Source organism: Falco punctatus (genome assembly GCF_963210335.1).
Source record: "Falco punctatus genome assembly, chromosome: 4".
Lineage (NCBI taxonomy): Eukaryota > Metazoa > Chordata > Aves > Falconiformes > Falconidae > Falco > Falco punctatus.
The window spans coordinates 19659966-19686531 of NC_137583.1; the positions used below are offsets into that span (position 1 = coordinate 19659966).

The window sequence follows — 26566 nt, forward strand, 5'->3', positions numbered from 1 at the left end:
AAGGCACAAACGCCGTCTCAAGAAAGAGCCGCAGAGTGGATTATTTTAGTCTCGTTATTTCAATGGCACTTTTTAGATTTATGTAAAAAGTAATGCAATGCTACAGTAAGTGTTTCTCCCCTGGGGGCAACTTAGTGTCTATATGGATTAAATGTACAGGCGTAAACACTTGCGATAGCTAATTATATTCCTGAAAACACCCAATTCTTAAATAATTTCTTAATCCTACAAAATAAAAAACACTTCCAAAAAAATTTAGATAATAAATCAATTTTACCTAATGTCTTTGAAACTCTTCAGAGGTTTTCACCCCAGAATCAAGAAGTGTTAAAACTCCTGCCTCTTTTAACTCTCTTTTACAAAAGATGCATCAATGTAAAAACCCCAACAGAACACAGCACCTGTCGTCTCCTCTGGTTGTAAAGAACATGAAAGAGTAACCAGACATTTTTATTCAAATGAAATTATACGATTTTTTTTATCTTTTTTTTTTCTTCAGCATGTAAAAACCCCACCCTATAATGAACACAAGCTTCAAGCAATCTCTTCCAATGGACCATTTTACTTATTCCACAATTTCTTACCCAAATTACACAAGTATAATTATTTTGACATTGTAATGAAAAGAAAATGGGATTTGGGCACTGTGGGTTTATCTAATAACACTATTTCTTGCCAGACTTCACAGCACTGACAATCACAAAGAGCCCTGTCCATTCCAATAGGAAATATTTGATTTTACTGTAGGAACATTATTTATTTTCACCAACTTGCTATTATCAGAAAGGATATGATAGCTGAATAATAAAAATGAAATCAAGAAATTCTGGTGTTTCAAGGCTTTATTTTTTTTCTGCTCTCACTTTTGACATTTTCTTCCCCTGGAGAGACAAGATAAAGTGCTGTCATAAATGGGTGACTTTTCTTGTCAAATGACAGATTTGATTCTCCATGGCAACCACAAATCAAGGTGCTAGTCTGAATTAAAGCTTCTCTTAAAAGGCGTCTTTATGTTTATAAAATGAATTTAAATTAAATGGGTATTAGGTACAGTTTTTTACCTCCATTTATTTATTGACTAAGGAGCTCTGTACTGTGTGGAGCATATTTGCATTTTAAGGAAAGACAACATATTGTACTGGCAGATGCACAAACAAAGCAAGTTACAAGGTCATGCTACATATACTAGTTTACAGTACTATGAATGGTATACAGATGGACAGCAAGCAGTTAAGAGGTACTTAAATACTGGAAAAAGCACAAAAATTACCTACAGAGTAACAGATGAAGGAAATCTCTCCTCATTTCATAACACTGCTTTCTTCTACACACAGTTAATAGAGAGTCATGTAATTGTCACAAACAGAATGCTAAAAGGGAAAAAAAAATTCAAAAATCAGATGCTCCATCCTGTGCCCTTATGCAATCTTACTATAGAGCATGATACACTCTTACAAATGGTTGTTACCATGACTTTCAAATATCCAAATTTATCCCAGATTTCTAACTTCAACTGCTTTAAAAATTCACTTTCTTGAGGTCACAACACATCTGAATTTCTTTATTCAGAAGATGAGTCAGTGGAGCCTCCTAGTTCCACAATTAACCTATCTTAGTTACCTCTTTTTTTAAAAAACCTGAAACCCAGAGAACCTAAATTGCACTGTAATACTCTCCTCATTTGGTTTCCCCAAAGAGATAGGAAAAAATTTGCACAGAACATGAGACTGAAATTTTTAGCATACAGGTGAAGCCAAATGTATATATTTTTACACATGTTCACAAGGAAGTAAATACTTTCAAGAATTCAGATAGCATTGTAAAAAAAAAAAAAATCAAAATACTGCAGGTTTGTCAACCGATTCTCTCGGTTACTGGAGTCAAGTGGCTCCACATTCACTGCCCTTGTAAGCTCTGCCAAATTTGATTTTAAGCTTCCTGAAGTTAAAGAAGGTTTATACAGTATTAACACGAGATCTTCTCACACATTTCTCAAGTTATTACACAGCCTTTTATCCAAAATCACAATTTTAAGCAGCGCAGGAAGGCTTCAGTTCAGCTTCAGAGGCAGAGACGGACAGAGGATGTCTTCATCCCGCTGCCAGGCTTTCTGCTTCGCTTCACCGCTGCCACCAGGTTTCTTTCAGAGAAGGTGCAATTAAAAGGGCGCCAGCAACTTATAAATGCCTTTACAGCCTGGGTCTGTGCAGGATTCGGCCCCTGCGCCCAGCCCCTTGGGGAGAGCCCCCACCTTGCTGCTGTGGAGCAGCTCGGATGCAACTGCCTGGGTCCCTGATGGCTGAGCAGGCACCCGCTCCCCAACTGGCACCTGTGTGTAACCCAGCAGCGTCCCAATCCCGCAGTGACAGCCTTTCGACCCAAATACCCCATCTTAAGAACTGAGGGGGAATAACAGGCCTCTCTGAACTGGTGCGTAAACATTCGCTACATAAAAATCAAAGGACACTCTGCTAATGTACTACTGTATAAGTAACAGCCTCATTAAAACGAGACTAATCCGTAACACAAGTGTGCATTTTATGGGGCAAACAACTGAATTTCTTACATTTCTATTATGAGAAAAGAAGAAGAAAACGAGTCTATTTCACTCATACTGTAACGTGATCACAATGTTTATACATGCCCATCACAGCATTATATAAATTAAGTCCCAAGAAAGCGTATAAGAAAATAAAATATGGATAACTTCAAACAACACCTTCAGCTCAACTCCTGAAAATCCTTGGCACTTCTTGCTATGCACTTCTGGACATACTTGAGGTTAAGAGGCAACCTCCTCAAGGTCTAATACTGCACTTCTAGGAAAAATTCCCCAAATTCCTACTATACGCAGGGGTAACTGCACATGGAAAATACTCTCCCAGGCTGTTAAACAAGCTGGATGCTGTGTGGTAGATGCTAGGAGCATTATCGGCTAATGCGAGGGGATGGAGAGTGAAGTCCACACTTCATGCTTACATTTTCTCTCAATCAGCAGCATTAAGGTGCGGCAAACAAGTAAAGGATTAAGGTAATAACCTGTGTCTCTGCAGAAAACAAGGTGGCTTTCTAGGCCTTTAGTGCCACCTGACAGGATGGGTTTGCCGAATGAGCAGGCAAAGGAAAACCAGCACCGAAAGAAAAACCTGCAGCTGCTAAAATTGTTAATAATCATGTATTTCAGAAATGGGCAGCCACAGAGCCTTGTGCCACAATGCCATTTGGGACAAGCTGTGGCCAAACCAGCAGCAGTTCTCCACTTCAGCTCTGAATATTCCAAGACTAAATATGGCAGAGGCAAAAAAAACCCTGCAAGTAAGAATCTGGGGCTCCTGACCTTTTGGGGGGACTGTGGTGGGCTGAGGCTACACAAAAACCTCCCAGGAACACCAGGGTGTTTTCCATTGCGCAGCAGCTCCAGATACAAACATGCATTTGTGGCAGAAGAGCTGCAGAAGAAGATAACCTTATTTAAATGCAGTAGAAAAAGACTTTTTTCTTCTCTCTCTCCAAGATCCCAAGCACTCATTTAGTGGGAATACAGGACTTTGATTAGCAAACCTCTGAAATTTAAACTGGGGTAAGTTGATGATGTTCAGGTTACCTTGTGCACTCAGTGGGCATTTCTGAGCTGGCTTTTGCCAAATATGTTAAATCCCATGTTAATTGTTGTGAAGCAGCACAGTTCACCTTCTTATTACCTCTAATGTGTGCATTTCATTTTATTGAGCATGACCTCAGTGTCAGCAATAGCCATAGATTTTACTACTGATAATCCTGAACTTCAGGATTTGAGACTGACCAGTCTTGACAGAGATGGATAGTTTGCATAAGAGTTATAAAGGGAAGAGCAGAGGCTTCAGCGATATTTTAAGCAGGAAAACTATGCAACATACTTTAAAAAGTGCAAAGACAACCAGGAAAATCTTTGGTTAGTAATCATAGTCAGGAAATGCCAACAAATGTTTTGAGATGCTAGCTGAAAATTTGAAAAATGTTAAAAGCCAGCTTTGCTACCTTTAGCAGTGAACTATAAAGCTAATCACATATATTTTTGGGGTCCTTAACATGGACCAGATGGAACTACACCGCATATAAATAAAAAACATTCTCTAGTTTGTGGGCTGGTTTGAATTTTATTTCATTGGATAAATGTGGAAGACAAAGTTACCAAGTAGGTTTTAGTCTGAGTGAACCATGAAGCAATTAACAGAAGTTCAAAGACTGCCTTCTAGATTTCACATGAAAGTTATTGCAAGTGAAAAAGGGACACTGTCAATTTGAGACCTTACCACATCCATACCAACTAGATGGGAGCAAGTTCAGGTGCAGCACCTGCTCCTGAACTCCCAGGTCCATCTAGGGGTCTCCAGCTACATCCTACTAAACCCTAAAAAAAAAAAAAATTATTATTCTCATCTGTTGTTCTGTTAGAAATAACACTAATTAGGGAAACCTGATAGCAAGGTATGGAAACAGTAGATGCAAACGTGCAAGGTAAATAAACTAAGGAGAATAATCTTGAATCTCTTTTTAAGTTACAAAATTATTTACTTGTTCTGATCTGAGCAAACATAAAAGAATACCTCTCCCAGGCTCCAGGCATTGTTACCATCAATTAACTAACAATTCCATAAACAATAAAAGTATTACAAAAACAGCAGCACATCCCCACCTACACATTAGCACCAGTCAGCAAAAAAACCCAACAAAAAAACTACAAACAACACTTCCTACTCCTTGAATTCCCAAAGGAAACTCCACCCCAGCTGCTGCAATCAAAAATACCAACTTAACAAAGTGCCTGCAAGGTTAAGTGGCAATTTTAGGTGTTACTTGTAACAGAAGTAAAACAATTTCAGACACAAGGGTAAGCGTAAGCTGAGAACTCCTTGAATACAGACTTCTCCCCAAATGATGATTTCTTGCAGAGATTGTGTTCTGTTTCAGAATGCTGAAAGGTGCATGGGTCTAGATGGAAAAAAAGAAAAGAAAACCTTAAACCACGCATCACCGACCAACCCCAGCGAAGTTTCCTTGCACCAGATACAGATGTTTGCAGGGGAGGGCTGTCCGACCACCACTCCATCACATGGTGGAGGTGGATGAACAGTAGAAAAACGAGGATTCCAGCCTGCTTTCTCCCCTCTTATTCTCCCTCCCACAAGTCCACGCTTGCCTTTTCCCACTGGTTTCTCAACCGTGTTCTCATGTTTCTTGTGGGTCAACATGGCACTGACTTGGCACCCACACAACACCTATGAAATCCAGGGAGTCATGCAAATATAGCTGAATATACAACGTCTTCTGTTCTGATTCATTATGAATAGGCAGAAGCTATTTTAGCCAGGATGGTGAACACCTTCATTCTTAACTTTGGAGAATACCCTTTAAAAAAAAGAATCCTGACTTCTTATTGCTCCTCTGTTCTCCCAATAATGGTCCAAAGATCCCTATGCACAACACACTTTTACTGCAAGCAGGGTCATTGCTCCTGCTCTGAATTAAGGCAAGCACAAAATCGGGCCAATACCAGCAATCTGCAGAAATGCAGACTAGTATAAATTATGCAAACATATCGTGCATCTGGAAAATGGGTATTTTAAACTACAGCATCACTGTTCGGCTGACAGCAAGCCAAGCCCCCACCTAGCAGTACTCCTTCCAAGTATCTTTCCTGAGTTAAAACCAGTAAATCTTTGCCCCTCCCCTAAAAAAACATGGAAAAATTCAACTGTCCCCTGGGAGTTAATGTGGTACATTCAGAGAATCAGTTCAGTCTTTAAAACTGTGAAATACAAGGATTTTAATCCTGTTTTAAGTGCAAGTTTCAACAGAAACTGAACTTCGAACACTCCAGGATTTCTTTCTAAGAGTAAGTGATCCAGAAGAGGATCTCCTTCAATGTATAAGCAATAATAAAGTAAAAAGTAATTACTACAGCAGACGAGGGCGATTTAGAAAACACACATGTAGGAAATAATTATTTACCTTCATAACAAGTAGTTTCTTCTTGGTTTCTGTGCCATAAATGTAACTTTCTCCCAACAGCAAATTCTTAAAAGATGTTTGTCAACTTCTGTCATTCACAGATACACAACAAAGAAAAATGTATATCTTTCTAATGAGATGCACAGCCAAGGACGGTTGTCAGCATCATAGCATTGCTGTTGTGACATATATTTCACTTTATTCAATACATAACGGGAAAGCTGTTTAATCCAGCAGTCCAAGCAATGTCCAAATAAGCATTAATAATATGGTGAATAACTGATCATCACTAGATGGTTTTCAGCAAGATAAAGGTTTTTCCCTCCCCCTTTTAAAAATATCCTCCTAGTTAGAAAACAAAGAGGCAGAAGTTAAGACTGTTGCCTGCTACCTCCTACAATGGGCACACATCTGCAAGTGCCAACCTGCTCGCTGCCGAGCCCGTCCTCATGCACCGCAGATTTCAGCACTGCATCAACAGATTGCAGCAGCACAGCAGGTGGAGCGGGGGGCTAAGGGAGAAGCAATTAACATGTATTGTGTTTCCCATTTTTCAAGGTAGATGGCAAATTCTGTTCCACAGACATGTACAAATTTGCGTACAAAACCCACTGCATAATACAAAGACATCTGTGTTTACCAAAGTAATCATTATTGTTTAATGCATATTTTTTACACCATTTAACAAATAACTTTAGCTCTAATGAACATGGCGATTTTCATGATAGTCTTAAAAGGAAAAAAGTTCATAAGAAATGCAGAGCTGCTAACATGTGCTAAGTATCGAGACAAGCACCACAGATTAAGGGCACCGCTTTGACCTTGCGTATTGTCACCCCATGCACGCGCAGCCAGCACAGTCCATCAGGGATTTGGTAGCTTGCTGCCTTGCATCAGAACTTCCAAGTCATCCTTGCACTGCTTCCTCCACCAGACTTTGTGGGCACGTGCAGTGAGGGCTGGCAGCACTCCAGCAAATGCCATAAGCAACCACAGGACCAAAACTCCAACATTTTGGAACTGACCCTGTAGTCAGGTCTGCATCCACCCACAGCCCCAAAGGGCTTCCCAGAGCTCGGTGCCATGGATGCACCTGTCCAGCCCCACCACCATCACAGCCATGAGGAGATTCCCATCACTACTCCTGCCTTGCCACCTACAGCCATCATCTCTGCCCCACCGCACCCCCCCATCCACCAGCTCAAGCATGAAGGGAGCGGCGTGCCTAACCCTCACAGGCTTTCCAGAGGAGCTGCAGGCAGGCAGGCAGGCACGGCGGACGCGCAAGTATGGGGGAGCTCGGAGGAGGAGTGAGCCGAGTCGAGACCTCACTACATGTTCAGTGATTATAAGATTAGTGTGTTTTTATTTAAAGTATTATCCGTTAACATCCCATATTACAAAAGTAGCACAACAGTATCGACAGACTGTCAATATTAATAGAAGTGTCTAATGTTATATCAATACTAATTTAATTTCTGTTATCTGCAGGCTGCAGGGCCCTTCTGAAGAAACAGAGGAACAAGAATGAGAAAGCCAAAGCAGTGACATAACAGGAAAACGAGCCATTCCTTCAGCTTCTCCATCATGCAGTGGCACCCTGCTGCTTAACACAGTTATCCTTGCTTCTTTTGAGAAAAACCAACAACAAAACCCTCTTAGGTTTTTGCCCAGTATCATCAGAACCTCCACACACTCTTTCTCTTTTTGGTCAAACTCCCTTCTTTACAGAACAACTTTTTTCCTAACTACACAGACCCAAAATCTGTAAAATAATTATGTCAAACAGCAATTACAGGTCAGATGAATAACCCGCCCTTACAACATAGTGTTGATTCAAAAAGGAGAATTTCTAGACCAGTGAATGATCTAATCTTGTGCAGACCTTTAACAGTCACATGGAAAAAGCATGTTCTTCATTTTAGATGCAAAATACGTACTTTCAGGCTTACACTTCTTGAAGACTTATATTTTAACAAGGTTAGAGTAAGTGTCCCTAAGAGTACAGAGCAATGGCACACACTGATAAGTCTGCCTCAGCCTGCAGGTTCTGCAAGGTGGGGAGAAGCCCTCGTCCTCATGGGGAGATGATCGGCACAACCAAGATTGCAGCACCATCCCTGCACTTCCCAGCACTACTAGCATACTTTAAAAGAGAGAAAACGACAGGTCCACAATGACGAAATGTCAAAGTGAACAAAGTAATCGAGCTAATTATGTAAACGTTTATTATTAATATTAAAATACCCTGTTTTGCATTTCCTTTTTGTGGCAGAATAAGCAGCATCTAAGGACTCAGAATTTATCATCTAAGAACTGAGTAAAAGAGGAAACTGCCGAAAATGAAGACACAGTATCAAAGAAGAATATTTCTCTTGCTTTAGCACATGAACGATCTCAACTGTACTCGCTACAAAGCGTTAAGTGGGAATGCAGAGGAAAATACTCTTCTTAAATACATTTCAAGTAAGTGATATATGGTTTTCAAACAGTGAAGGAGAGAAGTGAAAAGGAAGAAGGTATTGGTGTAGGAAATTGGCTTACCTCGTGATACTCCACGATCTGTGACCAGCTCCCACAAATGGGTGAATCCTCCTTCCCTCGTTAATGAGGCTGCAGATTTGCCAGTCCCCCCCTGCCCAGCTGCAGCTCGCTGCAAGGCACAGGGACCCCACCTGCTGCCAGCCATACCCTTACAATTTTACATCGCTATGCCAAATTTCAAAGAGTAATGATACTCAAAGCTCCCTTGAAAATACCTTGAGGCAGTACTGAGCACAGGGTAGCCCTTCCAAAATGCCAGCGATGGGCTGGAGCTGGGTGGTTGACAGACCCCCTGTGCTCGGCCACATTGCCATGGATGGTGGCATCCTCCGAACTCCATATTAGAACAAGACAAAGCAGTGTTTAAGATGGAGGTGGAGAAAAAAAGTCAACTTTTATATTGCAATTAAAATGCTGACTTCTCTCCCCTAGCACGCCTGTGCCCTCCCAACAAGTTCTCCTTCCCAGTTTTACAGAAATTTCCAATCACACAAAATTCTACCTTCAAACAGATCTTTGCTGCTATGCATGCCCGTTGCAGTCACACAAATTAACATCAACTGGTGGCTGAGAAGAAGCCGTGTCTGCCAGACTTTTTCCCAGGATGACAGAAAGAAGGAAGGAAGGCAGAAAACAAGGGAAATCCAGGAGACCACGCTGCTGAACAAATCACTTCCAGGCAGCTGGGGATGGAGCCAGAAAAGTATCTTTGAAACAAAAAAGAACTGGTGAAGAAGCAACAAGCAAGCAATGCAAAGGGAAAACCTGTACCACAGGGAAGTTAATCCAAGAAGAGTCCCATAAACTGGAAAAGGATAAGAATAAAAATTAAGAGCTTTTGGACAAGGATTAGTATAAGAGGGGTAGTTTCCTACCAGGAAATGGGGATTGAACAGCTCGTGCATGGCACAGCCAAGGGCCTCAGAGGAGGTGGCAGGAAGAAATTACAAAGCACAATGATGTTTGTTAGCCTGCAGACTAAGAAAGTAAATTAAAGATGAGCTTCTGGGTCTGAGCACCCACCAGGGCAATCAGGGTCACCTCGAGGGATCTGCAGAAGAGAACAAACCTATCCAGCCTGGCCATGGAGGTTTGCCTTTCCATTTTAAAGCTCCAGTCGTGGCTGTTGGGATTTACATATACAGCAAAAACATCCTCAGAGGATGTGTTCATTCCTGGCTGCTGGGTTTGGTCTGCACTGCTTTGCACAGCTCAACATCCCAAACCTCTGCAAGAAATGAGCTACAAACTACACAAACTGCACATAGCAGCTCAATGAAGGGATGTGCCATACAGGAATGCTTGATGCCAGTTCTTCCTCTTACCTCTCTCTGCTCACTGCCTCCCATCTCTACAACCACTATTGCTGCAGCACTTCTCCCTCCTCAGCCTCTTCACAAAACTTCAAACCTCCTTTTCTCCCTGCACAAGAGGCAGCACCGATGGGAGCAGCAGCAGCCATAGCTCATAACTCGCCTAACCAATGCCAGCCAGAAGTGATTTGTAGGCATCAGGCAGATTATTATTTTTTGAGAGAGTGGAAAAGAAAAAAGAGGGGCACAAGCTTAAGGTGTTGTTGATGAATGAAGATGAAAAGAAGGTTTTGGGGTGAGAAGTGTTTGTCTAGTGTGACCTAAACCGTTCAAACCTCATTTGATAGATGATGGACATTTATTCCCTGCTATGTGTCACTTCAGAGTCTAAGGTTTATATTAAACAAGAAGTCTTCTCTAAGTTGTTCTTCACTTTTTCCCTGGAGTTTATCACACAGCACAATACCCAGAAATGTAATCACATTTCGTTTTTACAATAAAGTCACATGGTCACTAGTAGTACATATTAGAAGATGCATTTTATTGTTTTTCATTATGTAATTGTGTGCTTCATTGCTTCTCATCTGTTTTTCCTTGTTGTGGGAGGTGGCACAGCCCAGGAATACCATTTTTCTGGGGATGGTGTTCTATGGGAAGAATGAAACTAACCCGCCCGCGCAGCAGTACCTTTCCCTCCTCTCCACTCCTCACAGGCAAGGACCAAACTCCCAATAAGCTGAGGCAAGGCAAATCCAGCTTTTCCACCCCACAAAGCTTGTCCCTACTCAGAGAAGCCATCAGCAAATACTTAAAGCAAGCAAGGATGCCAGGCACAGCAGTTGCTTTAATCACTGAGGAAGAGATTTTTAAGACTTGCATTCAAGTCACCCATGACTCTGTCTCACACACACACACCAAACATCTTGCCGGATGCGGGTGGCAATGGGCAGGGCAGGCACAGAGCACCACTGCAGCCACCATGTAGGCAAAGCCATCTCCTAGGAGGGCTCCACACACCTGCTCTCGCAGAGCTGCTCGCCCACAGGTTCAAAGATCTCAGCCCAAACAAAAAGCTTCCAATTCAAGCCAAAAGCAGAAATACAATCTCCCCCACCCACTTCTACTTCCCTTGTCATTCAACAGGTTTCATCCTGGCAAAATCACACCCCAGGAGTTACAACTCATTCTGCCCTCTTCCCATAACAAAGCAAAACAAAGAGAAAAAGATGCTCCTATGATGATATCCACATGCTGCTGGAGCTATTGGAGACTCCTGATACCAAAGTGGAGATGAGATGCATGCCCTAGACTGAGCCAGCTGGGATAGCAGGAAGGGCTGCAGAGCAATGCACCAGCACATCAAAGGCTGCAAATTTCTGAGTAAAACTTGAGGACAAAAATGTTTCCCCTTCTTACATCTGGAGAAGGACATCTTTGCTTTGGATCTTGGTTTGAAACCTTATGAGAAGTTGATGTTTGGAAAGAAATGGTCTATATCACCCAACAAGTTTTCTCCAAACAGCAAATGGCACAATTAGCCTCGAATATGAGGTTCCTCCTACTAAATGGCATGATCATTCAGTTATAGATGTTTACATTCCTGTACGTTAAAAACAAACATATTACGCTAATAAATTATGCAACTAAGCTACACTTGATGGGATATGCTCCTTTTTAGTATTCACACAAAGCACCGCAGCATTTAACCACAGGGTAGATTTACTCATTTACTACATCTATTCCTTTAAATGTGCCCCAAAATTTGTTTTCTCAGCACTTGCTCACTAAGATTGCTTTCAATATTGGCTTTTGGGGAGTTCATTTTATATGGATTCTCTATTAGAAGAGAACACCACAGATTCACTGAACCTGTAATTCTCCACCAGAACGTCGACTCACACAGGAGCAAAAAGCATTTCATGCTAGTCCTGGCCCAGACCAAGGACGCCACTACTTCTCTGCATCCTACCCAGGAAAAAAAAGGCAAATGCCTTTGATTTGAGATGCTCCAGTCTCCTGCACCCAAAACAGAGACCACTTCCTAGTGACCTTCTCCCCATCATCAGCGTATTTCCACTGCAGCCCAGCTAAGCCCTTGAAAACCCCACAACTGTGCATCCAAGCTCAAAGTAGGAAGCTTGAAATTATGCTCCATCAAGTTACTCCGCCTCACTACACTTTTAGAGCTTACCAAAAAAAAAAAAAAAAAAAAGATCAAATTCTATTGAATTTCTCTCTACACAGCTGCATCTCTAATGAACCCCCATAAAAGTTAAAACTTACATTTGGTAATCATATGCAATTGAAACATCATAAAATGAGAAGTCAAGGAACTGGGAACTGTATGTGGGCTGCAATGACTTGTCTTATTGTATTCATTCCCTTAATAAATATATCTTAAAAATAACCTCCCAGTCACACATTTGCAATATAATATAAAAATAACACTAGATTCAAATTATTAAACAGGTAATTTAATAGAACGAGAATTGAAATGTAGGACAGTGTGCAACTTTATGCTATAGGAATAGGATGATTTTAGCCAACACAACTATTTTTCTTTTTTGCATTATCTTTGCATTTATAATACTACAACATCCACATAACCTTGACACTGTAGTCACCTTAGTAACAAACAAGTGTAACATTCACTTATAACTGAAATCCCAAGAGGGTATTCAGTTCAAGTAAAACAAAAATCGGAGGCCCCTACTCTGTTTTGCTTTTTTCTTAGTCACATATACATAGGCTAAAAGGGTTTAAAAATAAATGTATTTGTATACTATTAAATCTACAAAGCAGAACTATTTAATTTTAATTCAATGCAAAATGGAAACAAATATAACACCTTTAAAAGAAACAATGCTAAAACCAGAAGCAAATTATTTAAGTTCTGGATCAGCGCAGCTTGGCAAATTCACACCAAGTAAAGGCCAAGATTTAAACCAGCCTTACAGCCACAAGCAGCAGCTGCGCCAGGGGACCATTGCACCAGCAACACCAGCCAGGCAGAGGACAGCCTCTGTCATGCCACTGCCACCAAACACTGGTGGAGAGGGACGAGTATCCCCAGCCCGACCACCGCTGCACCAGGACTCTGCCTGGCACAGGCTACGCTCCTGATTGCATACGTAGCTTCTGCTTTGCATAGCTTGTTTCCTTTAAATCAGGGTATTTTAAATGAAAGAAAAAGGGCAAAGGTCCTATCAGTGCCCAGAGGAAAGATCTGAGCCCCTCCAGACCAAGGCCTCTTCCTTAACGATGGCCAAGCCCAAACACTTCCGAGAAAGGTACAAGAAACATGTGAATTGATGGTTTTCACCTCTGGAAAAAGGGGTTTCTGCCTAACCTTTTGTTAAGCTTTGTCCTAAAGTGAGAAAATTTATATTCTTCTTAACTTGTAGCTTTAAATAAAACTGCTCCTACTCAAGGTACCTGCAGATGTTTGTGATCACTTATGAAGTTAAATCCTCTTATTGTTTCACACCTAGCCCTTCGTAGCTAGGATTTATAGTTTTACGAAAGGATTATCTAGCTCTGTTTCAGGGGAAAAAACCCCACTTAACTGCAATCTAAACCACCTGAAGCCATCTTTTACTTTGCTCATATTGGCTTACTCTTCTCATAACTCCGAAGCCACAAACTTTCTGCCGCTGCAGAAGAGCCAGCCCATCACCTCCAGTGCACTGTCCCAGCCCCAGCCACATGGCCTGCCTGTCTACTGGGGCTGCCATCTGCCAGGGCTCCGTCCGGGCCGTCACGCTTTTATTAAGTCCATGATGAGTGTGATTCAATTAACGTCGCCTGAAAAGCCACTACACTGCAAATGAAAGGTGACAAGGAGTTGAGACAGTAAGTAGGGGGGCACGGCGGAGGGCAAACTGGCCAGAGGACACAGCAGACCCATTACTGTGCATGGCAAACTGGGTTTGACCTGCCTATGCCTTGCGGGAGGAAGATGGGAAGGGACGCAGTGGGAGAAAAAGAGTCTGGAGAAGTGATACTTTTAGAAAGTTCTCCCCACCCCGCTGCTGGAAAGGCAAATCGGAGGCAAACACATGCTTTTTATCAGGTTATTCTGTCATCAGGTGTTTTGTCTATATGCAGCACCGTGGTGCCAATCACCAGCAAACGCCTGATGGAGGAATTAGCTGCCCCTTGCTGGGGGCACGCAGGACGCCCACTGACCCTGCCAGGAGGTCTGTGCCCAAAACAGCTGCAGGAGTGGGCTCCTTCTGCCGGTGGAAACAAGGACTCGGCTAAATGCGGCGAGCTACAAGTTTCTGCAACAACATGCAAGTCTCCAACATGTGGCCCGTAACGTAGCTGTTGCCATGGTAAATATTCATGTTTAGTGAAAAGTGTTAAATCTTGTATCATAAGTTAAATCAGCTGCCAAGACACATTTTCACAAGTAGGGGAATTTTTGTCTTTTCAGAATGGAATGTTTTTCAGTTGACATTGATTTTTCCCTAAAATAAGTCCCCCAGAAAGGAAGCCAATCACACGTGAGGCAGTCCAAGAGCTGAATTACTCTACTCCTTCTCTGAATCATCAACAAGTGTTGTGTGTTAGTGTGTGCGTGTGTACAAATGCACTGTAACTTCATAAATCCCATCCTTTCATACAAATGAGCAGTTTTGCAATTTATTCACAATATTAAACTAATGATCCCTGCAGAAATAGCACCAATATTTCATATTTTGGGTGATAAGACTTCAACAAGTAACTTTTCTAAATAGGAAACATCTCAAAAGAAGTAATTAAGCTTAACTTGCCCTAGCCTTTTCACAAATACAAGACTCAGTCCTGAGCCTGAAAATACAGTTGTTTATGTAGGTCAAAGACAGAAATAGTGAGAGCATATTTATTTGCTTTTATGTTTCTTGTTCAGTATTTCAGAAGAGATACAAATGGTTTTAATACAATTTCAGAAAGAGAAAAGTTAGAATTAATGCAGAATTGGCGAAAAAAAAAAGCCCAACAAAACCACCACAATTTGTTATTCATTTAAAAACTGTTGCAAGGAAATCTGACTGTCAGCAGTCCAAAATCTGCAAAATTACATGTATGTGTCCTTCCACTCCTGAACTACTCAAAATTGGCTCAATCTAGCGTCTTATGGTTAATCTTGTGTATTTAAAGCAAAATGCATTTCCAGCAGAAGGTTCTTTAGAATAAGGGGGGGAAATGGTTATTCAGTAATTAGTCCAATTTCATTCAGAGCAAGTTAAATAACTCCTCTGATAACAAAGCAACAAAGCAGAACTAGTCCTAAAGTCTGAACAGAAAAGACAAAGCAGTCATCTGCTTTGACACTGCAACCGAAATAAAAACATGAATAGCAATGACCTCCTTGCTTTCTCCTGCTCAAGCTCCACGCCAGACCGAACCGCTCCCACTGCCACACAGTGGGACTCAGCCCCCAGCCCAGCCCTGCAGCCCCTGCAGGTGTACCACTGCCCAGCCAAACGGTGAAGAGCTCTTTGTCAATGTTGGGTTTTCCTCTCCCACATCTCTCTTCGACAACCACAAACTGGATTTCACCTTGGTTGTGCCTTCTACAGCAAGGACTTTGCCCAACAGATTCTTCTTTACCTATCTCTGAGTAGCAACAGCCAGCAGCCAGTCACATCCTTGTTACTAAGTTAAGAAACACTTCTGATTCCTCCTCCTCTCTCTAATTATTGCTCCACAATCAATTTGCCGTACCCCATGCCAGATTCGCACCTTAGCTCCTCACCTCCAGGCATTAAAACTCAAACTCTCCTCCCATCTTCTCCATGAAAGACATTTTCTAGCAAGCAAGCTACTGCTTATGCTCTCCTACCTTTTCTCTACTGAAACCAGCTCTACCAAAAGGCTGAAGCACATTTAGCACTCCCAGCTCTCTGCTTGTCTCTTTCTTTTATTTTACATGGTACAATGTTCTTATTTTGCCTTGTCTCCTTTCTCTACCCTGGCGCTACAGAGAGATATCTTCCTGTGACACCTTAAAAAAAAAAAAAAAAAATCACTGAATTAACATGACTTGCACTGCATGGTATTTTCAGACCAGCCATTTGCTAATGTCACAAACACAATTAGGAAGTCAGGGAAAGAGCTTACAAGAGCAGATGAAAGCTGCAGAGATAAAATGGAAAGCTTTTACCTGCCAAGCTCTCAGGTTAGGGTTCTAGGTTGCCCTTGGATCTAATAAAGCTATAAAAGAGCCATATCAAGGATATGCACAGTCACATTGCTGTAAATACAAAGTGTAGCTTTTTCCATCCTCCTATAGACACAGATTTTTGCTACCACGATTTGCAGGCTGGTAGCCATAGGTGGTTTAAATTCTTGGTATTAAAAAAAGCTCAAAGCATTACTGACAATTAAAAACAGCTTTTACTCATGCACAATAACGCTTCTCATGCTTTAAAAAAAATAATATGCATATCCATATTACCATCATAATAAATGCCACAGAGTGACATGATATGATTGAGTATAATGGCTCCTTTGGAGCCATTATGGTCGATCAGTAAATAATACACTTTTGAAATTGTCTAACTACATATTTACACTTGTCAACTCTCATACACTTCAGTGACAGAATTTAAAAGAAACACTGTAAAAAACTGTAAGAACATTAAACGACGAAAACATTACACTGAAGTAGTATTAAGGTTTGACTTAAGCCCACAGAAACATGGAAAATCCAGGTTAAGGCCAAATCTCCGAAAATGACACCTTCTTCAGCTTGCCGAGCCATGCCTGAGTGCTTGCAATGGTCCAGGCAAAGCGAGGGAGGAGGCAGGGTTGGGCAGAAAGACAGGGGACCACTGGGTCACGGTGGTCCAGGGCATCAGGTGAGCACCAAGCCATTATGGAAGGCTCTGGCCACCAAATTCGTAGGCAAGAGCCAGCCTGCCTGCAACAACTTAGCTGTACAGCAGGACACCATTTTATGGCATTTAAAAAAAACAAAGCCTGGATCTTTCCTCTGTTTATTCAGATGAAACTCTTGATTTGAGTTGAGTAGAATTGGTCTTCGCTTATTTCAGAAGAGGCCCCACTGAGACACTGGGAGTTTTGCCTAGCTGAAAACACATGGAGAAAAACTTCAGGCTTTGACCCTAAAAAGGCATTGTCAAAAAAATACGTTAAACAAACATGACAGCAGAACATTAATACCCCAAAGATTCACTCCATGTGGGGAAAAAAAAAGACTGGGAAGCAAGATGTTTTTTCAAGAGTAAAATAATGGGTTTGGCATTGGCTTTTTTAATTGATAATTTTGTGTCTCTTGTTCAGCTGTAGTCACTTTTGCTCCAAGCAGTGGTGGCAGCAACTTTATTGGTTCCAGTAGAGCTCTGCTGAAAACAATAAGCATCAAGCCCCCAAACACTGTCTGTCTTTCTGCAAGGGTCACATCCTACTGGCCCAGAGTCAAGGGAATATTGAATGCTTGTGAGACGTCAAGAGCAGCCTCGGGCCCACGGCACCTCCTTTGCAACAAAAAGACCCCAAATGCTTCAGACACTATGCACTACCAGCCCTGAACCATGCTGTAAAAGCAATGATGGATATTTTCCTAGAGCAAAGGTCTTTCTTCACACACACACACACACATATATATATATCTCCTTGCTCAGACTTATGTATTACCTAGCTTGTAAGAACAAAATCCATAAAGACTTGGCATAGCAGACTCTTGAAGTTGTCTGAAGACACAACCACCACACCCCTGTCAAGAAGGAATTACAGCTTGGTTTTATAGTCAACTCTCCCCTCGACTGGCTGATGACAGAGCAGCCTCCCTCTACGCTCAGCATCTGGGATTTTACAGCCGCTGTATATAAACGGCATTTTCATGACAAACAACTCTGTATTCGGTTTCCTTCTATATCTGAAAGTGAGAATGATCTCTTCAGGCTCTGCCGGGAAGCAGTATTAATGAAGACAAAGAGTATTTCAGGCTATTTCCCCCAGGAGCATTATCACGATGACAATATAATGACTTTGTCCTACGCAAGTACTTTAAGTCCATGTCTTCCTCCTGAAGCAGCTCTTCAGGACCCCCCTGTACGCATGCTCCCCATGACAGCCCTTGCAGCCCGCTCCCCATGGCCAGCATCCCATCATTCCACAAAGACTTGAAGAGGACAGAATCTGCCATCAGCTCAGAGATTTTTCTCCCGTCTCTCATTTCATAAGCCCTCCCTGGAGATGTTTGCTTTTGTCTAAATATTATAAACCATGGTATGACAAAGACTTAATAAATCCAGTTGCCTTTTCACTTTGCACTTTCGTCTCCTCTCACCCTACCTTGCGGCTCATGTAAATGTCAGTAAGAACAGTTTTTACATCTCCTCGGGTCACCCCAGAGTGATATAAGCAAAAGTAAACAAACTACTGAAGTCTGGGTATTTTTACGTCAGTTGGGATGTAAATCAGTGGATGAAAGCTGGGAATAAACCAGCAATATGAGGGCAGCTTATTAAAGTTTCCTCCCCTGGCTCAGTGTTCCCTCATTGTAATACAGTTGACATAACCCTACACTAAGGGGAAAAAAAAAAAAAAAGAAGAAAACCTACCCAAAGAGATATAAATATCTCCCCCAACGTCAAAGACACTCTTCTTTCAAGATGTTAGACAACTCTTACAGAAAGAGAAAAGCATTTCTCTACCTAAAGCAGAAATCTCCACCTGTAAGAACTCAGGAGGAGACCGGACAGCATCCCAAGTGCTCAGGATGGGCACAAGCTTCATGTGGGACACCTCAGTGAGGAGACCAAACACCACAAGTGCCTGGGACAGGCCAAAGCTCCACACGGGACACCCCAACAAAGCAGAACTTGGGATACAGAAGGTGCTCGGTTCCTGCTGTACCACGTAGATCACTTCTCAAACAACAACCAGAGCAAGAGCTTCACCCCAGGGCTCAAATCAGAAAATGACTGGTCCTGTGTTGTGCTGAAAGCCCCTGGGAAGATGGGTTTTTAAGAGCAGCAGCTCCAGCTGCAACCTAATTGTCTGACCAGTGGGTGCCCCAAACCCACAACCTCCTCACACCATTATCTCCTGGCAGAAAGGTATTATCTGCTTCCACTCTTCCCTCTCTGCCTCCTTGTTTAAAGCTTTCTGGCTGCTGGTGAGGAAATGAGTCTGCCTCACTCTACCTTTCTCCCATCACCTTGCTGTCTGCGAGGACTGGTGAGAAAATGTTTCAGCTGCTCTTACACTTCTACAGCATCCATTTCCTGAGGCCCTTATGGAAAAAAAGGCTGTCCCATCTCCTGATGATGATAGTTTATCAGGTAATGGCATGAAGCAGGAATGACCCTGCAAAGCTGTTACCAATACCCAGTGGTATATGAATAGCAGCAGTGAGACAGAGATCACGCTCATCGCGTTCGCCCACCAAAGGGCAAAGCCCGAACAGCAAGCAAGGGACTGGCACAGCCTGCCTGCTAAAGAGCGTATCATTACTTTAACCTGCCATGAGTAGTTGTTTGGCTTTTCTGATTTTCTGTGTGTGCACTGTAGGTTTTTTATATTTTATTTTAAGTTAAAACCTGCTGAAATTCAATGGCTCAAGACACAGCAGTGCCAAGGAAAAGGAGCCTCTGGTCCCTGAGAGGGACTTTTCTCAGTGCTGGCTTGACACATAAAATCTGTTTCTTCAATTATGTCTTCCCTCTTACCTATTTTAGACACGATGGTGTGAAAACATAATAAAAGCTCGTGGAAAAAAAATCAAGGAAGCTGAGAAAGTATTCTTCAGATCATATTTAGAGCCCTTGGCTCTCAAATGCTTTAATACCAGGAGAATAGCTGCTTGCATACCCCAGCTCTGCCCCTGCGCCATGCCAGCACATACAGGCTCTCACACCTTCCCAGATCACCAGCATCTCCATCTCCAGCAGTGTTAAGAAGTGCCCTGTTCAATAAAAACACAGTTACTGAAATGCAGAAGTCCAGCTACAAAAGCCAGTCTGCACTGTTTAGCGCTCTGCATCCAGTGAGGTGCTGGTGTTCTACTACAGTTTGTCATACGTACACTTACAATCTGCACAAACCCAGAACTTCTTCACAGTACATGACATCTCTGCTATGCCACTCCTAGTTCAAAATATATCTTAAAGCATCTGAAGTATCAACTACAGGATTTTAATCACTTATTCAAAAACTCTACCAAGCCAGGGTGAAGCTTTGCAAATAAAAGCTCAGCTCAGGAGTTACAGTTCACCACCTTCGCACATCAAAATCTTCTGTTAAGTGATTTATCGGAATAATGGATATTTTTTGTATGACAAAACAGATTACTCTAAAAATTGACCCAAGCAATCATTATAGTCATAGCAAAATCAGGGCTTGCTTTTCTACCACAACAAAAATTCTGTATTTGGTTTCATAAATAAAAAGCAATGAAAAATACCACTAATTTGGCCAGGATAGGAGTCTACAATAAAGTCCTCGTTTTAGGTGTGAGAAGATTTTTGGACTTCAAAGGCGTGAAATTCCCCTTTCTCCTGGTGATAAGAAATGCCCCTTGATGCCCCATCTCCTTCAGGACATAGCCAAAGTGGAAATAATTTTCAAAACTAATATGTACATGGAGTAACATGGTTAACATCATCCAACTAATTTAGATCCACCTACACAGTATAAATATATCTAGATAAACTGTCACCTTCAGCAGAATTCATTAAAATAATGTTATATCTTCCTTGTTAAATGTAATTTTTTTAATTGAAATTTAATCTTACTGCATTATTTGGTAGATTTTTAATTGACATTTGTAGTAATTAATCGGTAAGCATTACAGCTTTGTCTGAAGAGTTTAAAACTAAATTTGACATCGAGATTGGCCAGCCACTGCTGTGAGGTGCCTGCTGGGAGCATTTCATCATCCTCCCAGCCCCTCCTGCTGATCAGAGGTGGGAGATGATGGTCTCTTTCTTACAGTCATGAATTACATTACTAATGTATTCCATTACCACCACGCAAATGTCATGTTAATTCCTGATCATCATCAAGTCAGACAATGGTTTCCACGCTGGCACCCAGCCAATTAGCGGTGTGGAAAAATATTCCGCCAATTATATAACTTGAATTAGGTTAAGGACTCAAGAGAAAGCAAAATAAATGCTTTGAAAATACTTCTGAGATAAAATGTAAGTTGACACTGTCTTCATGTGCTATAGCCGATGTTATACAATCTGATAGGCAGCTGCCAACATTCATAACTGTTTATTAAATCTAGCCTCTCTTTATGGTGGCAGCTAAGATCTGTATTTTTACCAATATTAGGTTCATTGTGTTATGAAAAAAGACCAAAATACTTAGGAGCATTCACACCAGCTTATAAAACATATTATGTAGTATATTAAATTGTTAAAATTACTTCTTCTCTCCTCCCCCCTGCCACAGAGAAAGTTCCATGGACAGAAAAGTTTCAGAAAAACAAAGTCCTTCTGTAGCCACTGATGCTTTAAAGAGCAAGGGAGATCCTGCGAGGACAGAAGTGCCATCTCTGGGCTGCTGCCACCTCTCCTGCCGTGCAGCTCTGCCAGGGGACACCAGCCTCAGCTCCTGGTGCTCTGCCCTGCTCCCTCCATCCCACTGACACACATCTGGGTTAGCACAACCCACTGACCTGGGGGAACCCGCTTCTGCTCCACAGCTGTCGGCAAACCCCTTTGGCCTCTGACCCTAGCTATCACAAGAAGCATCACAGGCAGATAAAGCCGGCTGTGTAACCAGGATTCCATCCACCAGAGGAGAGGACTGTGGCAGGAGCAGGGCATCCCTGCCAGAAAAGGTCACCACGAAGCCTGGTGGAAACCCCTCCAGCTGCACAAGGACACGGCAGGTTTCTAACTCTGTGCTAGCCTGGTGTGCGCAGCACCGAGCCCCACTGCCAGCATGCTCTGCCAGCAACTTGCTGCACGACCAGGTTTTTAGAACCACCCCATTATTTTGATTTGTTCTGTTCTTAACTCAATTTATCGTACAAGCATGGTTATCTCCAATTTAAAAACGTATACAGCACCAGTTCCTCAACTTTAAAAATTTATAACTATGAGCAATTTGTTAAAACCTTTTACCGTATCTTTCTGTCTCATTTTTCTAGGTGCTGCAACGAGGCAATTCACTGTTCTGGCTGCTTACCCTAGATGACCTTTGCCTGCCATAAAATGGTATACAACTAAGCGCTCTGCTTTAAATAAAATCCTTGCCTCTTCGAAAGGCCCTACGTATTCAGTCAACACAATCAGCAGAAACCACATTTGGTTACTCAATAAGCTGGAAACTTCTAAAACGCGCACAGCGGTGAATGAATTCCTGACATCACCAGGGACACTCGAGTAGGGAACAAGAGAGACCGCTGAGAAGTGGCTCTTGCTGCAGCTGGAGAAAGGATCACTCCTTTAAACTGAACTCTCAAGGAAAACGAGAACAAAAACTGAATTAGCTCAACACGTACCCTCTGCAGTCAGCACATTGCTAGGCAACTTACCATCTCTTGATAGAATTATGGTGGAGGGCTGGTCGTACATCAAGGCTAAGATGAACAGAAGCACCAGTTTTGGCCAACTGCTCCTTTCCAGTGGGACTGCTTAATGCTTGGTCATTTCATGTTATCATTTTGCAATATTTTCTAAGCACCTGGAGAGTCTAATGCATTCAGAAGGTATTTTAAAGCTATTATGTGACATGAAAATTTTAAGACAACTGGAAGTAAGTGAATTTTAGGAGGAATAGCATGAGTCTTTTTATTTGTTCAAGCCAGCATTTGAAGAGTTAACAATCCTTCTTCTCATTGCTTTTATTTTTTAATACTGAAGCTATCCAGAGGGCACGCTACTTGAACACTTTATCTTTACTCAGGATGCCAGTAGGCCACAGCTCCATACCTCCATAACTCAAGCTGGTATTTCAAGAGGATGCTTCAAAGCACCCTGGTCCTTCCATTTGCCACCGCTGAGACCAGACACAAAGTCTCGTTACAGGCAGTGCCACAGGGCTATCGCAATACTTGGCCATGTCACACTTAACCATAGTAGCTTTAGAGGGGCCTCAGTCTTTAACAGTAACTTGTATAGTAAGATTCAGACTCCAGTTTACAGTTACTGAAGTATTACGCAAATGCACAGACTGCTTTAAATAGAGGCACATACCTTGCATAAACCCTCAAGTTTTCCATGCATACTTCATAGGCACAAAGAAATAATTAATTAGCTAGCCACCATGATTAAAATCAATTGATTCATACATGACAGAGCAGTGAGAAATTTTTGCATCACTGCAGAAGTCTGGAGTTGGCTCCTGTTTGGGGATCTTAGTCATATCATTGAGGTTGGTAACTCAGATATGAAGGAAATGGTAAGAATCCCTCTCCTGCATGCACACTTTGAGTGCCATATGGGTTTATTCAACTGTTTACTACACCAGTCGGTAACAACTGAACAGCTATTACAATCTTTGCTAAATGACATGGTAATTATGCTACCTCTGGAAAAAAAGAAAAAAAAAGGGAACTTAAAAAAAAAAAATCACAATTCACTGATGTGTGAATTTCTTAGGTTTTATAATCTTTGAATTTAAATACACTTTCTAACACAGAGAAGCATATTAAATATATAATAGAAACCTGAATTTATTAAAAAAAATAATTTGTGCTCTCATTTCCTACGCAATTTAATTCTGTAGATTTCCTAGTTTTGAAAGATTTCTTACAAAGACCTTCCAATTTTCCTGTAAAATCAGATATTCTTGTTTTCCTAATGTCAGTCTTCTGATTAATGAAGAAATAGTCCCTCCTCTCACCCCAGTTACTAAGAGAGGCAATCAGGAGCAGGTCAGTAAGAGGAGAGGGCAAGGGAAGGGTCACTGTGCCAGGCTGCTGGAAGACGGTAACAGCCAGGAAAAGCCACTTGTTTGGCACAAAAGGGACCAACAGGCTTCTCATTTGGCTAACACCACCAGGAAAGGGCAGCTGCCAATTAACAGGGAAGGGGGTCACCCCCACACCACCTTCTCAAGCTTGACCAAGTACATCCTGGCCAAAATTGGCTGTTAAAGGCTTTGTCCCTGTCTTCCTCCAGGCTGGGCATCGCAGCACCAATGCCATGCTGAATAGTGCAAGCGCACGCGACAAGACAGCTCTCCTGTGTACCAGTGACACCATTTTGTCACTGGGATGCAAGTGCAGCAAACAGTGGAGCTAATTATTTGTTGGTAATGGCTCCTTTGAGAGTCCATCATGTGACACACGGTGGAGAGGAGACCTCTCCATATTCATATTTAATCATGACATGATTTGCCCACATAAGCACGTTTAGACCCTGTCTATCTGCAAGGCTTCAGTTTCGGGCAGTAGTTTTGCCTGCATCACTGAACTCCAGTTTCACCACCAAAGACCTCAGAGCTCATAGGATATGAGGCGATGGAGAGAAGGATGGAAGGAAGGGAGGGAGTATTTCTTTTTGTATTGATATTTGGTATCACTGCTATTTCATTATAATGAAGGGGGGGGGGGCTGGGGTTTGGGGTTTTGTTTTGAAGAATAGTCGTTACTTGCTTTTAAGCAGACAATATAAAAAAGAAACCCAAACCCCCATCACGTTAAGGAGAGGAGAAAAGGGTAAGGGAAAAAGAGCCTGTAAGAAAGAATAAGTGAGAGTTACTGCAAACTCAAGTTTGACGACTCACCAATTTTACTTGCAGGCATCACACATATCCACTCATGACTCAGGGCAAATATAGGAAAGGATCGAAACCCTTATCATGGCACATGTGTCTGGAAGCCGGAGTCACTCAGAAAAAATGTTCTCAGGAGACTGAAAGACAAAAACATGTTTTAAAACTTTACTCAGTTAGAATCATATCAAAGCCTACCATTCTCCTTTGAAAATAAAAGGTGTTTATAAACGCTGGAGGTGGGGAGAGCATTACAGGAGTATTTCTACAAATCAGACTTTATCACACAGCAGACTTTATTTGGCTTTAAATAAAACTGAGACTTACAATATTAAGAAAGGTTTTTAAAGACACACTTATTTCACATTTGCAACGTGCTCCTCTGACAGGCAAGCTTATGTTCTTTCTAAATACCAAAATGTGTCACCATCCAAATCCATATTCTGCTTGAAAACACTGCACTGTGAACAAAATCCAGATACTTAAACCTACTTTGCATTATCGAAATACAACAGTCTCTGAATTTCTGAAATATTTACTTTCTGCCTTCACTCACTGCATCCTGATAAAACCTTAACAAAATGTAGAATCTCTTGTTAGCAATAATCTTTCCTCTGAGATAAGGAAAAACACATATAAAACCTATTTGATGTTCAGGGTGAAAAGGCAAAATTTGCAAACATCAGTTAAGAAATACCAATTAGTATGGGTTTTTCCCCAGCTATTAGTAACACAGATAGAATTTAAGCTTAGCTCAGAGGAAGATGCTTGCTGTACAATTGAAACATCCATTTTACTAATAAGGGTATTTTAAAATAAGATATATAATTTCTTCACTGACAAAGTATCCACACTGAGTTAAAAAACTCATTATCAGAATTAAGAATGGAGCAGTTGCCAGGGTTGCTCTGCATTGTACCCACGAAACCACATGGGATTTAACCAGCAGCTCCTGTGCCTGCCCAAACTGGTTAAGGGTACTTACTGCCCTAACGGAAGCACCAACACCCAGGAGAGCCTCTGCTCCCTGGACCACTACGCACCAGGGACCTGCAGCAATAAACCCCAGAGGAGAAAACAAACTTCGGAGCAGACGAAAATGTCCTGAGGGACTGGGGTAGAAAAAAAAAATACAAAAGCAAAAATCACATGCAGTGCTTCCAATTTCTTCATTCCCCAGTCCTCTCCTCCATAGCATCCCCAAGGCGGTGGCTGTTCCCAGCCTTTCCACACCTACCAGCACTTTGGCAGTGGCAAGAACTGCCGTCTCCAAATTAACTTCGTGGAGTTAATTATTTTGGCAGCCCACTGCAGCCTTCCTGAGGAACATCTGGAAGATTCTGTCTTAGCAACAACTGCATAAAATTTTGTGAGACAAAAAACAGGTACTTCTCTGGCCCTGGGGCTTTCTCCCATTCTTTGCTGAATGCAATGCAATGGCACAAAGAAGTTCACAAGAGTTCAGAAATCTAAATATAGGGATTATGCGACCCTATTATAAAACCACGCTACACAATAAAAACAGATCCAAAAGGGGTTTTTTAACAGCATTTATGCTAAACATGACTCCTTACTCAGAGACTCTGAAATACCTGCAAACCATAAAGTGACCTGTGTCTTGCAACAGTAGTATTTTATTCATGAGAAGCACAGCACTTGAGAGAAGCAACTGAGCAGTGTCAGAAACACACATCCGAGGCTTGCTTTATTGCTTGATGTGCTTGATGACAGATATGCAGATGGGTATATGTAGCTGAGCAGAAATCTGCATCTACTCATGTTGGGGCAAGATTTTTCCAGCTGACCTGCTGCACCACAATATCCAACTCCTTAGTAATCTTTATCCATGATACGTCTGTAGAGCAGGAAAACTATCATTAGCCCCGTTTAGAAGATGAAGAACTGAAGCTCATTTTGGCTAATGTTTCCTCAAAAGATTTCATGTTCTTTTGAGACTTTTGAGGCAAAATTATTTGTGAAATAATATATTTGGTCTGCAGCTGATGAGGGCTACGGTGTACAGAAGCACT

The 26566-nt window shown here is 41.8% G+C and overlaps 1 protein-coding gene across 12 annotated transcripts in view; it reads right to left on the reverse strand.

Moving 5' to 3' along the window:
- FOXP1 (forkhead box P1) overlaps positions 1-26566 on the reverse strand; it is a 387112-nt gene that overhangs the window by 314693 nt on the left and 45853 nt on the right. For all 12 annotated transcript variants that reach the window (XM_080382599.1, XM_080382595.1, XM_080382597.1 and 9 more), the window contains one exon: positions 24549-24676. The gene's annotated coding sequence lies outside the window, so the exon portion shown is untranslated. Of the gene's footprint in view, positions 1-24548; positions 24677-26566 lie in introns of those variants that run through there.